General features: G+C 40.5%; 1 protein-coding gene across 1 annotated transcript in view; it reads left to right on the plus strand.

Moving 5' to 3' along the window:
* Positions 1–434: 434 nt before the first annotated feature.
* Positions 435–17,618, plus strand: part of LTK (leukocyte receptor tyrosine kinase) — a 92,669-nt gene continuing 75,485 nt past the window's right edge. The window contains exon 1 of the mRNA XM_005419544.2: positions 435–489. The gene's annotated coding sequence lies outside the window, so the exon portion shown is untranslated. The remainder of the gene's footprint in view (positions 490–17,618) is intronic.

Here is a 17,618-nt window from a genome sequence, read left to right on the forward strand (position 1 = left end):
GCCGTGGGAATCCTCTCTATCATCTTAAATATGAGCTGAGCTTAGTCCGGGGGGGGGGTGCATGAGTCTCGTGTGTGTCATTGGGCCAGCTGCAAGGGAAGATGGAGAGAGGGGAACGACCCAGTTAGATTATGAATTCATCTTGTCCTGATGAATACTAATGCCTCAGAATTTATAGATGGATGTGCTCGTATCTGAAGCAACTGCCTTGTGAATTTGCTGATCGTGCAGGAGCAGTATGCAAAACGGGAGGAGGAGGAGGCAAGGAAGGGAGGGTGGCTCTAGGACCCATACGAGCCTTCCCGAGCAGGAGGTGGGAATTTTCCTCCAAGGCAGCAGGAGCCCGAGCCCGGTCTCAGAGCTCCAGCGGAGCCCGCAGGAAGAGCCTGGCACGTCCCCTCCACAGCCGCGCACCCGGGTGGGACCAGCCCGCACCCCGCAGAGCCATGAACCGGCTACCACAGCTGCTGCTGTGGGTCACCGCAGTGGGTAAGGAACTTATTTTTCATCCCTCTCATCTCCTTATTTTGCAAAGTCCCTCTTCTACCCAGAGGCTCAGACTTATTTTATTGCCCCTTCCCTTTTACCTTTAAAACCAGAAAATTATTATTTTCAGAGCAGTAGTGAAAAAAGGAGGGTTGGGGTTTGAAAGTGCTGGCATGAAACATACGTGAAGCGGGCGACATGGAGGAAAATAAATCTTGATTGTAAGTAAATTTTGTTCACTGAAATGAATAGGCAATCTGTAGTTTTAGAAAAACTGCTGCTGTCGAGGCTCTGAGGCTGGATGCAGACAGTAGCTGTACAAGGATTTGGCATGAAACTTACAGCTATACCCTAGGACCATTTTGCTTCTCTGGTTGCTGGATTGTTTTCTTAGGGGCTGTTTTGGAGAGGGGGATAAGAGTAATGCTCCAGGAGCAGTGGAGGTTGCTTACAGGAAAAGGTGTAGTTTGGAGAGGATGCTTTGTCTAAGCAGAGAGATGAGGGACACGGATAAAGAGAGGAGTAAGTACTGGGACTATGAAAGGGGGGCTCCCACCTAGAAAGTGGTTCTCAGGCTAAGTTTTGAAAGGAATCTTTGTGCTGCTCTGTTTGTCACTGTCAGCTTTGGTTCTGAAGAACAACAAAAGAAAAGAAGTGACAGTAGGAGAGAAGAAGAGGGATATTAGGAGGAAAGCTGTAGGCATAGGAGAGAAGTTGGGAGGTGGCAGCATGCATGCAACCAATGACGGGAGAAAAAGGTAGGAGTGGGACACGTACTAGATGTGTACAGTGGCAAGCAAATTTGTTATGAATATTAGGAAAGAAATGCCTCTATCAGGACACACTGAACTTCTCAGGGAGCTGTAGTTACAGTAGTACCGCCAGTGTAGATACAGTGACTACAATGTGACCCTTGGACAGGACCAGGAGACACTTTGTATTTCTCAGTGTAGCAGAGAGATGTAACTCGCGTAACTTGCAGGCAGGAAAGGAGGAAAGGCAAACAGGTTGTCGGGCGCTGCAGCTAGCTCTTGCTAGAGCAGTGCACTTCTACTCTCTGGCTAAATGATGAACTTGTATATATTTACTTTTATATGCAGACACACTGGGACGTCAGTTTCTAAGCAGGTTTTATAATTTATTTCTATTTACAATTGCATGCCAAGGCATAGCACAGAGTTTTTGAGCTCAGGCTTTTTCTGGCCTTTTATTTCTGTTGGGAGGAAGGATGTTGTTTTACTGTCGAAGGGTCCCAGGACAACTGTACCTTATGCAAGCAGAGCTGTATATCCCTACCTCAGCTTTCATGGCATGTGGTCTCATCAAGAATTGCTAACTATCTTTCCAGTGTTTTTGGTGGAGTGGCTTTCAACATGCAAGTAACATTAATGTAAGGAATAATAATTATATTTGCTGTATATCCAAGTCTGTGATATGAAGCATGTCTGTATTAGGAAAGAGATTTTAAAAAGGGTGTGTTACAGAGAGAGTAAGTAAAGAGCTAAATGAAAATAAGCGTACATTTTACAATCTCTGTCCAATCTTCTGCCAAAAATAATCTCAATCACTGGAGGAGATTTCAATGCATGAGCATTTAACTATGTAACTGCTGTCATAATCTTCACATGGAGGTTGCTTGCCTCACTATGAGGGCTATTGTGGTCAGCTCTCAGACTCTATTAGTTTAAAAACCACTTGTATTTTGCTGTACAATTTTTACTGGAGCATATTCTTGGAGTGGCTTTACATCTCCTTCTTTATTTGGAAAGTCCAAGATCTAAGTGATGAAGGATTTTGCAGGTCTTCTTCTCACTCTTTTATTTTCCTAACTGGCATACATATTTCTAATGAGCTCTATCATAAAACGATGATTTCAGAGTTCCCATCCACTGGCAATTTTTTGCACATGGAAACACTGAAGGATGTTGCAAGTCCTCTTGGTGCAAAAATTAAGACACTATGAGAAAATTCAGAAGGTTGTAGAGAACAATAGCAGGAAAAAACCCTCAGAAAAAGAACCACCAAACCAAAGGTAACAAAAACAGGAAAAAACTTAATCCACAGGTATACATTGTTCAGTGCCAAAGCAACTTCACAGTCTTTTTGAGGCTGAGGTTGCACACTAGCCTCAGGTCTCAGGAGGTGGTTGGGAAGAAGGTGAAAAAAGCCACTACATGAATGTCTGGAAGAATTTTCTTTTTATTTTAAGCACCAGTATTACTTTGAACCTTCATATTGGATTGTATTCTTTTGATTACTTGAACTTGGTAAGGAGTAGGTAGGTCAGTCCTTTTCTGTGAGAAACCAGGCTGTTCTTGGCTAGATGTCATACTCCTGCCTTGGAATGTGGAGAGCCAACTATCTGCAAAATTACAGCACAGCACATCCTGAGCAAACCTCAAACACCTTTCCAAATGTTTGGTCATGTTTATGTCGTTGCTCAGAGCGTAGCTATTGAGTATAACCACAGTCCATGAGATAATATTGGTAGAGGCACTTTGTCAGGATTTCTTTACAGTCCCTTCCAATGCTTGCAGTGCAGCCATCACAGAACAGGGTAACTTAGGTTTAATTTCAGCCCAGTGAATAGTTATGGTTTTGGGTTTTGTTGAATCCTTTCTGAGGCAGAGAAGCATAGGAAGGTTGATGGCAGGTTTAGGAGTAAGACGTTGTGGAATGGTACATCAGCATGGCAATGATGGACATCCCATTCTTGGGTGCTTGCATTTGTCTAACTAACAGTTTTCAGAAGCCCCAGACATTTGGTTTCTCTCCCTGGATTTATATACCTCTCAGGACTGAGTTGGCTTGTTTTGTAGAAGGAATATAAAATGTCTTAAGTTTAGCCAGTCCATGCATGCAGGAAGATACAGGAGTACCTTAATTTGTTGTTAGCCAACTTAAAATAAACCAGCGCATCTATTTCACTTAGACAAACTTTTAGTGCTTTGTGTATCCCTTTGTTGGAGGAGAGCATGCCAAGTGTGGAAGGGATGGGACCCTGTGTTCTCTTTTGTCTCTTCATTGAAGAACGTTTTTCTTATTTTCTTCTTCTTGTGCCTATCTCTGCTCAGTTAAAGTAGCACACAGGTACAGTAGTGATTTCACTTAAATGATTCCAACCAGAAGAACATTGAATGATCCTTGAAACTTGTCTTAGGAGTTGTATCCACAGTTCTTTATTGTGCAAATGACAGCATGTCTCCATTTACTGTGCCTAGTCTGAATATCCAGTTCAAGGCACTATGGCTGTCACTGAAAGTCAAATACGGGGTGGATGCCTTGAAAGGAAAACAAGACAGTTCTTTTTAAGTTACAGACATTACAAAGCTGAGGGCTCTTTGAAATACAGTGGAGAAGGATATGATAAATTTATGGGAATCCCAGTAAGGGAGCACATGCAGAGAAAAAACAGTGATTTCTAAACTGTATCAGGAGGGAGGACTAAGTTGGAGGAGGTAGGAATCAGATAGTTGTGGAAGGATAGAATGTAAGAAAATAAAGATAGTGCAGAAGGCAGTCTCACACCTGAGGAGTTGCAGCTGTACCAATCACCAAAGATTAGGAACAGGCCTGCCCTTAATAGGCTACAGCTGTGTCCAGTAAGAAGATGAGTGCTACAAAAGAGTGGGTTAGCTGGGTGAGGGGGGAGTTGGAGCTTGCTGGTTGTGCTGTGAGGGGGGCTGGAATTTGTTGGCTGTGCTGTGAAGAAGAAGGAGTCAGCGCTGTGAGGAACTGCCCATGAGAAATCACCCAGAAGGTTATGGAGCTTTTGCAATAAGATGACAACAGATAGTGAGTCATGTGTAGTGTGACTTTAGAGCTGAAGTCAATGTCTTATGAGCAGCCACAGAATAAATCCATCTTTCTATCCATGCTACATAGTCGCGTAAATTCTAATTAGTCTATAAGATCAAAGTTAGAGAAAAGGATGCCTTGCTACAGTGAAGATCAAAAGCATTCTTCTCCTACTTCCTGGAGTCCCAAACAGTCCACAGGAGGGTCCCTGTCTTCAGCCTGCTTGTATATATGAAGGAGCTCATGCTGGCTGTGCTGCTGTGTAGAAGTGCATCAGTGATGTCTGTGACAAGAGCAGAGAGAAATTTTCACCTTGAATTAATTCTATGAAGATTGCTGGTGTTTGACACTAAGGTGCTTCATAAAGTGCTCTAGGCTTTGAACTGTTACATTTGGTCATTTGTTTTGTGTGTGCGCCAGTTCATACTGAGACATTCAAACAAATCTACATGTTTAAATTTTTTTATTTCAAACTTTTGCTCAGAAAAGCCTTGCATTCAGAAATCTGAAATATTTATTTAAAAAGTGTAAAACATGATTTAATATCACAAGTTTAGTTTTTACATGAACTGTTCTAGTCTATCACTCCCTGAAATGTGTTGGTCTTTGCAATTTTATAAAACTTATGATTCAGAGGATCTTTAGGTTAACCTGTGGCGGGTTTTTGTTTGTTTTGATTTTTTAAAATTTCTTCGGGCTTGCCAATGACTTGGAAAATCCTGTATTAAAACTTCCCAGTTATCTTATAATACCACATTGGAGTTTGTACTAAGATTTGTGCATGCAGGTGGTTGTCCTTATGCTGATGCTCATTACTCTACATGCAGACAGTGACCGGTACTGTTTGGAGCTTGGTATTGGATCAAAATACTCAGAAATAGAGAAAATTTCTAAGAAACAAAAGAAACAAAAATAACTTTTTGCAAACCTTTAGTAAAAGAAGAAACAGAGAGCAGCTGCTGAGAGGAGAGGCAGATGAGTTCCTTCCAGAAATAAATGGAGAGGAAGGGACCCACAGGGTTCATAGTTAACATAAAATGATGGATGTCTATGGGAATACATTTACAGCCATGCAACATCTTGTCTTCTGTATCTGGAGACTTTTATCTGAGACTCCTACAAGTAAGCATGATTCCTGTATTGAATCCTTAAATCAGAGGAGGAAAATAATGACATTAATTATGTTAATTAATTGGATCAGGCTTATAGTCTTTTCCTGTCTCTCAGCATCAGTCCTTCCTCTTACAATTCCTCTTCCTCCCATTCCATTATAATTGCTCCTCTGCTTCTGTCCTCTACCAGCATGTAACAAACCCAGTGCTTTGATGTAGCCTGCTAATACCATGCACAAAGGTGAAACCCATGGCAGGCAGGAAAGCAGGCCAGCTTGGAAAAGGGGTGAATTGTAGTGTTTGGTGAGAGGTGAATTGTAGCTGACAGATGTGCTCTGAGTGTGTAGGGACAGCAGGTCCCTCAGGTCAGTGGTGATAGGTCACACTGGTGGGCAGGAGGAACATGTAGAGCCTTTGTTTCAGATTGTGACTCGTTCAGCACCACTAAGTTATGGAGGGCTTGTGCCTGGGGAATGTCAGGTTTCTGCCTTTTTGTGGTGCATGCACATGAGGGAAGTCAAGGTGTAGAACCTTTACAATTCAGCAAATGCCATGTCAGGACCTCTCCAGACCTCTGCAGTGCTTAGAGGATTACAGCTCCCAGACAAGTGGCAGGGTATCTCTGAAGCATTCTGCTTCCCTCAGGTGTGCTCTTCCCAAGAGCTTTCCTCAAGGTGCTGTACCTCCGTGTTGTTCTTTCTCCCACTTGTGTCATACCAACACAGCTGGACCCATAAGGAGAAATGGAAACAGAGGGAAATGGCATAAAAGGAAACAGAGGTGACATTCCAGTCTTCTTCACCTAGAAAAAGTAACTCTGCCATATATACTGAGTAAATAGAGAGCTCAGAATTTCAGTGACATGTACAGTCATGGGCCAAATGTTATCTTAGGAGAATTTCAGGTTGTTTTTCTGTATGCTCTCTTTAACACAAAACTAGCTGTAAAACCATGAAACTTTACACAGTTCTCCGATTGTTGGTGAAAAACTTCTTAAGCTTTCCAGCTGGTTTTACGTTTATTTTAAGCATTTTGACTGTATGATTGTTACAGATCCCTTCCAATTGAACTATTCTATTCTCCGCGAAGGTATAAACATCCCTGGCATCGGCACTGATTGAATTAAAAAATCTATTGTACAGCAGCCTCATCAGAGTTAGTCAAGAATGAGAATGAAACATAGAATTATAATATAGGATTATAGAATTAAATGCTGAAGTCTTTTCAAAAAGCACAGATTTATCCTTGCAATTCAGATGAACTTTTGCCCTGTCTAATGGGAGAACTGTATCTTTTAATAAGGCATCACAGATTTTCAGCTAATTGGTATCTGAAATCCCGTAAGATTTGTCTTATCAGCCAAGAATGATGCATTTATTCATGTATTTCAGTTGCTCAGTTAGTTGGTTTTTTTTTCCCAGTTTGTAGCACAGCATGTGTTTGAGGGCATAAACAGCCAAACTTTCTGGAGTTAGAGCATCCACAATTCTCCTCTGTGTCTATGTTTGTGGTGATACATATTTATATATTAAAAATATAGAAATGATAAAGTAACTGAGTGTGACAGTAGGAAGTGACATGGAAGGATGTGATGGTGTTCTGTTGCACAGAATTAAGTACAGGAGATAAGAAGAATCTATTCCTATGTTGTTCTGGTGAAGAGTTTTTGTGTTCTTCAGGAGCCAGTAGAAAACCCAAACTGCAAGTTTTTCCTGCCTTGAAGGAGAACTGACCATCACATTGGAACTTCAATGAGAATGGAAACAGACAGGTTATTGGTTGAGTCACAGTTTGTTGGAATCACAATGTTCACATCAGAGGTGCTGTTGGAAGCACCTGCTTCCCTGCAGTGGTGCAGGGCTGTTTTGAGTGGCTCTGCAGCTGGGACCAAGCCCTTTTTTTATATGCTGAGGGTGAACTCAGCCCTTGCACTTTCCCTTGTAGCTCTGCCTTACAGTATCTGCTCTGCTCTCCTGGCCTTAGGGAGGCAGGAGGAAACTGTGGGGATGCACGGAGAGGATAGGAGGTGGCCAAGGCTGGGTGGTGAAGCAGGGATGGAGGAATTCTGTGCCAATGGAGATGAGGAGCCCAGCAAATGTATTTTGGATTACCAAAAGAAGGGTTAGCAGCTGTCAGCCTGAACTTGAGCAACCTCAGGCAAAGCTAAATTCACTCTGGAACAGAACTGAAAAATGGCTTTTCATCTCTCAATAATTAATTTGGTGGTTTTGCAAACCCATGTGCCTTGACTAATATTTTAGACAATGTAAGGAGGATGGATGATTATGCTTAATAACTTGGATGTCTTGATTTTTTTTTAATTTTCTGTTTCTGTTGTTATATTTAACTGCAGTTTAGATTTTCCAAGTATTTTCTGTTTATATTTTTTTTCCTACCAAGCTCTGAGTGATTAAAGACCTATTTATTACTTTGACTTCAGTAAAAAGAAACACAGAAAAACATAGCTGCTTAAAATTTCCATGGTTTTTAGCATGTTTTCAGAGTTTTCTCTGTGGAATTTTGAAGTGTACTGTGTGGAGTTCAGATCTGTTCACATGAGTAACACTTTTAAAGTATGTAGTTCACAACAGGAGTGTTTTCTGTGTTTATAGTCACAGCAGGAACCCAAATAGTATTTAAAACCTCTGAAGGAAGCTTTCTTTAACCCCATGCAGGCAAACACTTCAGCCTGGAGCTTAGTGGGACAATGGACTTTATGAATCTTTTAAACCCTGATAGCACAGTCATCACTATCGCTGACTTTTTTTAGCTTTCCTGACCACATACCTCCTGGCCCTTCAAGATCTATCAGGTTCTTAGAAGAGTTTAAACTTTCCCAGAGTTTGACATTGTGTTTGTCAGTCTGTTGCAGACCTAGAGACAAAAGTCAGTAAAATTTGCAAAAATAAACTTGCGAATTAATCATAAGAAAAACAAGGTGAGTAAACCAAGCTGGGTTTTATTTAGCTGTGTTAAAAGGGCTTGTGTTCCAGCTATTCAGAGAGACATAAAACTGGGAAATATATGCAGATCTAGCTCTTTTCACCTCATTTAGGGCTGTGCTAGGTTAGTCTGATGAGACTCAAGCATTTAGCTTCCCTTCCAAAAGCTATTTTCATTTTTTATTTGCAAAATTTTGGACAGGGCATTGTTTTTTTATTTCTTACCTTCATATTTTGATTCCCACAGAATTTTTTTCCTTTCTTATGTGCCTTTCTGCATATATATGTATGTATGTGTGAAAATTAATGAAAGGAAAAATATATGGAAAACCCCTTTGCTTTAAACATATTGTCTTCCCTCAGTGGATGCAGTTATCCAAAACTGTACACTATTCAGGGGTTGCTTGTGATTTTCTGTGATAATATTTTAATTACCTATTTTATATAGAGATTACCAGGAATTTGTACTGCATGTGTGTGCATGAGTTATCAGCTTTGGTAAATCTAACCAATAGTTATTTTTAAATTAAATTTCAAAAGAAATCAGTCACTTTTGTACTAAGGAATACATAGAGTAAGCTGGAGAAATTATTTTGTTATTGGTAGGAATTGCTTTCTGGCTGCAAAAAAAAGGATTCATGAGAAGCAACATCCCAATTAATACTGTTATTGATATTCTTCCACTGAGAAAGGTGAGGAGAAACTTATATCAAGTAATTGTTGTTTAATCCCACCCAGCAAAAAAGCTCCATGCAGCCATTCACTCACTCCCCCACCAGTCAGAGTGGAGGGAGAATCAGAAGGGTGAAAGTCAGAAAACTCATGGGTGGGATAAATACAGATTGACAGGCAAACAAAAGCTGTGCACACAAACAAAACAAAACAAGTAATTTGTGCACTACTTCCCATAGGCAGAGAGGTGTTTACCCATATCCAGGAGACCAGGACCCCTTCACATGTAAGGCTTACTTGGGAAGAAAAACATCATCACTCCAAACATCTTCCACTTACTTTTTCTTCCTCCGACTTTATATGCTGAGCATGATGCCATATGGTCTGAAATACCCCTTTGGTCAGCTGGGGTCGCCTCTCCTGGCTGTGTCTCCTTCAACCTCCCATGCACTCCCAGTCCCCTCACCTCTGTGGCAGCATGGAAAGCAGAAAAGGCTTCTACTCTGTAAGTCCTGATCAGCAAAAACCAAACCATCTCTATATTATCAACCCTGCATTCAGTACCTACCCAAAATACAGCCACGTTCCAGCTGCTGTGAAGAAAACTAACTCTGCCCCAGCCAAAACCAGCGCACATGTGCAGAATTTCAGAGATAGAAGTGCTGATTCTTCTGCTGGGTTCTTAGGGCTCTTGAGACTAAGTGAACACGGAGGTCAACATCTGGGTGATGTTTAGCTTGTGTCTCCAGCTTGCATGCCCCTCTCAACCTCTCTGGGGAACCTCCAAGTGGTAGCATGGTCTCATCTCAGCTGTCAGTCGTACTGCAGGGATGCTTTGGAATGATCTAGAATAAAAGCTAGCTTTCTTGGTTTGTACATAATTTTAATGTTTCAGTTATGATGTGACCCTTTACAGCTTGTGTTCACTACAACTGAGGATATGGTGATTGCTGCACAAGGACAAGAAGGGGATCAGTCTCAGAAAGGGGTTGAAAGGAAGACCAGGTGGGGCAGAAGGAATTGTTCTGGGAAACTCGTAGTCTGCTGGGTTTTTTTTCTAAATCTCTCCCAACAGACACTGAAACAAGTATCTTGTGAAACCAGCCTGTAGGATTAGACACCTGAATTCAAACTATGTGAATACACCCTGATCTAGCTTAGGGATGCCTGCTTTCCAGTCTCTGCAAGGGAGCAAGTGCTCAATGCCAGCCTTGTCAGCTTGGAGTCAGTGAGCTGGCAACTGCCTTATGAATTTGTACTACCGTGAGAACACGTACAACCTCATTGTACTAACTAAAAAAATATTTGGTTTAGCTGTCATTTAATTCTGGTTTTGACAGTATCTTATTTTTGGAATGTATCAGTATTTTTGCATATAATTAAGAGAACTTGTAACAGTTTTAGAGGACAAATTTGGGCTGATATTCTGAATCCTATCATTGATGCTGTGGTGCTGAGGAATAAGAGATATGATGTTGTATGGTGTTCAAGTCTCCCCTTTAGCCCTTCAGACAAAATAGTTTGTTTTCAACTTTGACCCCTACCATGTACAGAGTGTTATTAAGAGGAGATGCTCTTAAACATTTATGGATAGGACTGAATCTGTTCTGAAGGTGGAGAGTGGGGGTTTACATTTATCATCTTAGAGGTAGACACTAAAAAAGTTTTGAACCCAGGCTAAAATTTTATGCATAAAATGTTTCATACTCTCTGATATACACAGAAGCGCTTCCATGAGCTTTTAAAGAAACATCAACTACATATAAGAATATTCTTCAGTGTGTCTTTTCATTCTTTGTGACACAAATACACAAAGGGGTAAGAAATAGAGCTGGCCAAAGTACCTTTGCATAGTGTTTCTGAGATTTGCAAAAGGAAAAAGTATAGCAAGCTCAATTTTCCTGGTTTTTAAATTCTCCAAGCTCAGGTTTCACAGATAGGGTTAAAAATCATCAAATTAAACATATTTATGAGCCATCTGGTTTCTGAGTCTTTCCAGTTTGTGTTTGCTATCCTGGGTAACTATTAAGTCATTTTTGTTGCTGTAATTTTCATGTCATTACATGGCTCCAGAAACTGCATGTTTAAGAAAAACACTGTAGAGAACTGAATTCAGAGTAGAATTATAAGCACTGGCAGCACTGGAGACGTTTGTCATTCTTTCAGTCAACCTAACATACTACCAAAAGTAAATGTACAAAATAAATTTTTTCTTTTAACGTTTATCTAAGGCAAATGCAATCTTTCAGCTCTCTTTGCCTACCTTTCTTACAATATGGTAATGAGAGTCAGATTTTCTAGGGCTAGTTTTCAGCCACAAGTTTTCCCTATGATTTGAGGAAGATTCCTGAGCCTTGGTGCTGTAATCCTTATCCTAATTTACCTATTTTATCTCCCTTATTCAGATGTGGTGAGATATAAAGCAGTATATGTGCTAGTTCCTTCAATTAGATCCAGTGCACAGAATTACAGATTTAGATTTTTTTCCCCTTTTTATAGTAAAATACAATTAAGAAGAATCTATAACTCCATTTTAGTGGAAATTTGCTTTCAAAAAGAATTACTCTTTCACATTGAATGTTGGGTTACCGATTAAGTTTTCTAACAGCATTGGTTTCTCCATTGGTAAAGGGACAGAAGTGTTTTCTTTAAAGGTGTGCATTGGTGTTATTCCTCCATAAAGTATCCTTATCTGCTCCTGAGAGGCACAGCACTGATGCATAGATGTAAAATGCCTTCTTTTTTGTCTGGTGACCCAGTTGATATTCTTTATGCCAGCTCTATCATTTGTGACACTGAGTCAATTTTCAGAATATGGTTTCATCTTACCGAGAAAGAGAAGGGAGGAGATGCCTGTAATTGCTGGTGTTTGTTTTCTATGTGCAACCAAATGCTTATGCTATTTGAAGGAAATTTTGTGAATGCTACTAAAATACGCTAACCAGTTCTCTTTCTCTCTCTGCCTTATCATTTTGACAGAGCTGTGTTCTGTTATCAGTTTTCCAAGGTCAAATTCAGTTTTATGGGTTTTGGAACCTTTCTGGCTATTTTGTGTGCTGTGCAAAGCCATTCCCAATTCCCTGCACTTTATTATCCCTGCTGCTTGTCTTGCTCTTTTGCATGTGTCTTGGTAACCCTTAGGCACAAGGGATAGGAGTACCTGGCATGCTGATCTCAGTGAAGGATGCACTGGCACCTTTAGGTCTTGTAAGAAGTACACAGCTTATTTATCTCCTTTTCTTATTTGCACCTGGCCTGAGCTTTAAAAAAATGCAAAACAATCACCTCATGACTCTATGCTTTTACTTTCAAAGCCCAGATTCCCAGATGCACAAAGAGGAAGGAATAAGTGTATGCAAAATAGAGCACACATTACTCTGGCTATGTGTGCTTTGGAGCCAGGAGTTGCCATGATGCAGGGGAGGCATTTGAAATCTTGGCTGACCAACTGTTTAATACACTGCCTAAACTTGTGCTCAGTTTTATATTCCACCTTCTTAGCCTCCTCTGAGTGTTTGTTTGACTGCTTTCCTCTTCTGGCGTCCAGCTGGCATTGAGAGGCTCAGGTACTAGGAAGCACATTTAGGAGTCTCAGCTGGCACTGGCAGACTCTACACGCTGCTGGAGTACTTGCTGGCAAAGCTGTGGTCCCTACCTTGGAAGCTGGCAACAATTTCTAGCTGAGGCTGTGAGAGAGATGTCTGAAAGGTGTTTGACTCTAGAGCTGCAAGGCTGGGGAGCTAATAGGAGGGGAAGGTGCTTGTCCACCTTCACCAGCGCAATAACAGCAGTCTTTTCAGACACACAAGCCTGGGCACTGCACTGTGTACCCTCAACATGTTGGTGTGCAGATACAGCAGTGTCCATGACTACCTTCAAAGCCAGGTACAGGACTCCCTGTGCCCTGCATGCTTCAGCCTGCTCCTTCACAAGGTTGTACCAATGAGGCCTGTCTTTGTAGTGTTCTGGGAATGGAGCTGGCTTCCCATCATCCCTGAGAATAACTTCAAAAGCTAGTCTTCTCTGAGAAGGCTCTGAGTGTAGAAGACAGTGAAGTAGATATTCAATGTCCCAATAAAAACTACTTCTACCCAGGCATCCAAAAATATTGAGATATAGGAGGATAAGGTAACAGATTCTAGCTTGGATTTTTCAGATGTGGTTATGACATAGGGCAGGGTATGTAGCAGTTTTTTCTAACATGAGACGGAATTACTTCCTTTGCGGAGGAACACATGTAGATATAGATGTATATATTTCTTTGCCTGTGTCCATGTGTGTGCCTTGATTATGTATGAATGTTGTTAATGTAAACCTATAATTAAGTCACTGTTACAATTATTGTAGACCCTATTGAATTACTTTATAATTGTTAAATCAGTTAATGATTAAGTGCTGCTAAACTCTTCTGCACCCTTATCTTTCTTGTTTATAAGTTTGATTTTATTTTCCTTTTTTTTTTTGTTTCATTCATTTGGTAAGTAATAGAGTAAAGCTTGTCACTGAACTCTGTTAAAAGTTACAAATTCATATGAAAACTTGCTTTTTGCCAAAAGGCAAAAACCAGTACTACTCAAATCTGTATTTGGTCTTTTCCTATGGATTATAATCTGCCAATTACAGCTACAATTTCAGGCTGTTTAGAACTGAAAAGTTAAAATTATACTACACATAGTCTAAATGTACAGGAACTGACAGGTGTGCTGCATTTGGTGGGCGTAAATCAAGAAAACCATCTTTGGTCTGGTAGTGCCCTTCTGGATAGCAGAAGAGCATGCACTGGAAATGTAGGAATTGTGTGGAATTAAAGAGCCTTTCAGACAGTGTCTGTGTTAACTGTTGTAAACTATGTGCCGCTGTGAGTAAAGGACTTAAGGCTTTTATTAAGGACTCCATGTTGATATACTGCATTGCGGGCAGATTAACTTTAGGATTTGTGATTCAGGCTTTTAATGAGGATGAACAGAGAAGAAAACTGCACAAACTCTTGACCTCATGTTGTTTGTTTTCCTCATTGTGCTGGCTGGTGTCCTGGGAGCAAAGAACGAAGGCTGTCTGTGGTTCTTATGTTGTTCATTTGAGGACTGAAGAATAGAAATCTCATTTTTCTCCCTTGCATGGACAGCTCTGGACTAATCCTTTGCCAGTGAAGAAACTGTAGCCCTAGGCCAGTAGTAGTCAGACATAGATCTTTAGGGACACTCTACTGGAATATATAATATCCTTCATAATTCTCTGATAAAAGCCTGGCTAAAGCTGAAAGGAGATGATGATCTCCTACCGTTTCCTCTCCTATCACCTCCGGAGACCGAGTGCTCTTCTCGTGATTCCAAAAGAACATAGTAGATCACAAGGTAAGTGGTGGTGAAAGTGGCCTGACCTCCAGCAGTGTTTCATGGATTCACTCTAATAGAATATAGTTTTATTTTCTCTTGCACAAACCTAAGAGCTTGATATGAGATATCCAGAGAATTCAATATTTATTTGTTCTGTTTGTATCTAGTAGGTTTTATGTTCTTGTTTCTCATGCAAATAGGCACTTTCTAGATATATCCAGAAATGCATCCAATTATGTTTCCTTACTGCCTGTAAATCAAATAGCTCAGGACTGTCCCCAATCATTTTCTTTCAGACACTACTTTTTTCATTAGTGTTTAATCAAATTACCCATGGTCTGAAAGGAAGTCAGAAATTTTTCCAAGAATCTTTGTTTCTTTGCAGACACCCATTCTGGTTTCTCTTGTTTTGATATTCTTGCACTGATTTCTCACTGAGGTGGTGGGTTTTTGTGACATTCTCATCTCCATCATGAAGCTTGAGATAAACTGAAACATCTTTGAAAGGAATGAAGGACAGAGACCCCCCTTGTCTTAAAACAGATCAGATCAGTGCTGGTGTGGTCTATGACCTATCAGCCATTTGGATTTTCTACTACTCATTCCCTTCCGTGAAACCATCTGAACGTAAGAACTGGAGGATATTTTCAAAGAAGTTCATGGGTGTTAAAAGTATCAGAATTGCCACAATATTGTTGGCTGCGCCACCCTCTTGAGTAATTCATAAAGTTGTCAAACCCTTAACCTCACTCTTGCAGTAATGAGAGGCCTTATTCCTTGGCAGGTTAGACATTCCCAACTTCACTGGATTTGTTTTGGGACTGATTCTGGAGGGCTCCTTTAAAGGAAAGGAGGAGATCATTATATTCAAGGACTTTGTGTCAGAAATAAAATAAAAGTCTTTTTAGGAAATATCCCCACTTAGCTGCATTCCAGTCAGAAGTGTGATATTGTAGCCCAAAGATTTCATCTCTAAATCACACTTCACTCTCTAAACCACACCTTACTCTCTTGGAAGCCAAAAATAAAATAAAATTAAATGTAAAGATAAGGATGCTTTCAGTCCTAGTCATTATTTACAACACAACTGTCTGTCTTCTGTTTTGTATGTTCTGAGAGCACAGGAAACATCTGACTTATCATCCCCACTGCCTTCTACATTTCTTTAGTAGGGGAAAACAAATGATAAAACTGAAACAAAGGTGATTGCTTTTCTGTTTGAAAAGTCAGTTTGCTACCAAAAACAGAGTGGTACAATCCATGCATATTGGTTATTTTGTTTTAGGCCATGAGCAAAAGCTGTCATTTTTCCAACACGAGGGTGATTTTTTTGGATCAAAAAATAAAGTTCGGGTCTTGGCACAAATTACAGAAGTGTCTTTCAAAATAAGGAAATAGTTTGCCAAAAAACAATAAGGTAGTCTAAGTCATCCCTGACTTTTAGTCCTTTCAGGAAGTTCTGAATTCCAGGGTGGGTGGCTGTCCCACCCACTTGAATTCTGTTACACAGAGTTCATTGCTCACAGCAGTAATTCCAATTGAAGTTTGAGAAAAGTTTCTGCACCTCTTTCATTGTACTGGCTGCGGGTGAAGATATTCATACTGGAGAGACATCTTTCAGATGGTAAATGCTTTGAATGGTGCGAATGAGCTTTGTCCTAATATTTTCCATAAGACAGCTGTACAGATCTTAGGAGACTGCCAAGACACACCTTCCTCAGGCTTGGCTCTCTGAAGCAGTGGACAATGAAACCATCACTCTTTTTAATGTTCAGCATACCATCAGGACTCCATGCTTATTAAACTGTCTCACTATTAAGAAGACTGTTTATATTGGTGCTGAGACTCACATTAACATCCCAGTCCTGTCTAGCCTAGCGCAGATTGATTTCCTGATGGCTACTCCAAGTCTTACCTTTTTTTCTCCAGGTCCCTGCTAGTTCACAGTTTTTCTTCCCAAAAGAGGTTTCACCAACTTCATATGTACTACACCCTATGGCCTGCCAGGCCTCTCACTGGCAAAGGCCATCTAACCCATTTCCATACTTCTTGTCCTGTTGTTGTTGAGGAGGGCCTTCTTGGTCTCTGATGTCCTTCCTTGACATATTCATCCTTCCTTTCTTTTACCTTCTTAATTTTTTTACCTCCTTGGACTGGAACTGGTGTCTGCCTGCCTCAGCATGTCCTTGTCCTCGGCTTTGCCTGTGCTGCTGAGTCTGAGGTTACCTGTAACTTGGTTTTCCCGTAGTTGCCACCTTTTGCCACTGATTTCTGTAGCTGTGCACGGGCCTGCTCCTCTGCATTCAGTGCACTTGTGTCCAAGGCCACAGCAGCGTGGCCTTGGGCAGCTTGTGTACCCTGACACTTCCCTTTGTTACACTCTGCTCAGCTCATCTTTTTCCCCTCTGGCCTGTGGCACACCATGATCATGTGGAGCTGTCTAAATACTTTGGGTGCACTGATTTCTGCTCTCTACTTCTGAAAGCATATATTGTGATGATACGAAACTGCCAACTAATAGTTCATCCTCATATCTCTTTTTGCCCTATGGTCATTGCTTCTTGGTGTTTTTAGTTATTTGTTGCCTTTCAAGTATCTTTTTCTAGGTCTCTCTTGCAGTTAAATCTGTGGCACTAAAGACAAATATAACATGGTCTGTATATTTATCTGTGGTGCTTTTTTCATTAGTTGGGCTGGACTGTGCAAAATATTCCTCCAGTTTCTTAATTATAATTCACGTAAACGTGTCCACTTCTGGAGAATGGCTGAAGTAGCAGGCCATGGTGCTAAGATAATTTCTGCCATTAAAAAAAATCCATTCTTACCTTGCCAAGCATTGGGTTGGGATTTAAAAATTGTTATCTGTCCTCTTGTTTGACAGGTATATTTTTTGCATGTCTTACATTGTTTCATTTGCACCTCTAATTAAATACATGCTTTTATGTACAAATAAAATTGGAAAATTAGTAATTCTTGTTGAACTTCAAACAGCTCCTCTCACTCTTCTTTCATTGTATCTTTACACCCTCCTTCTCAATTCACATATTTTGGTTTAGTCATAGCCTACCTTGCAGTGTTCCTTCAGAAATCAATAGAAGTCTGATGCATGGAGTCTTTATTCTGACTCTATTCTGATTTTCAGCTTACGCACATGTGCTTAAGAATTGCTTTTTTATGTTTCTTTGTTAATTGTCATGACTGGGTCTCATGATACAGGTTTGTCTCCTCCTTGACATGATTTCTGTCCACTCATTTCCATTCAATAAGCAGGA

This window comes from Geospiza fortis, unplaced genomic scaffold, assembly GCF_000277835.1.
Source record: "Geospiza fortis unplaced genomic scaffold, GeoFor_1.0 scaffold66, whole genome shotgun sequence".
In the NCBI taxonomy this organism is placed as follows: Eukaryota; Metazoa; Chordata; class Aves; order Passeriformes; family Thraupidae; genus Geospiza; species Geospiza fortis.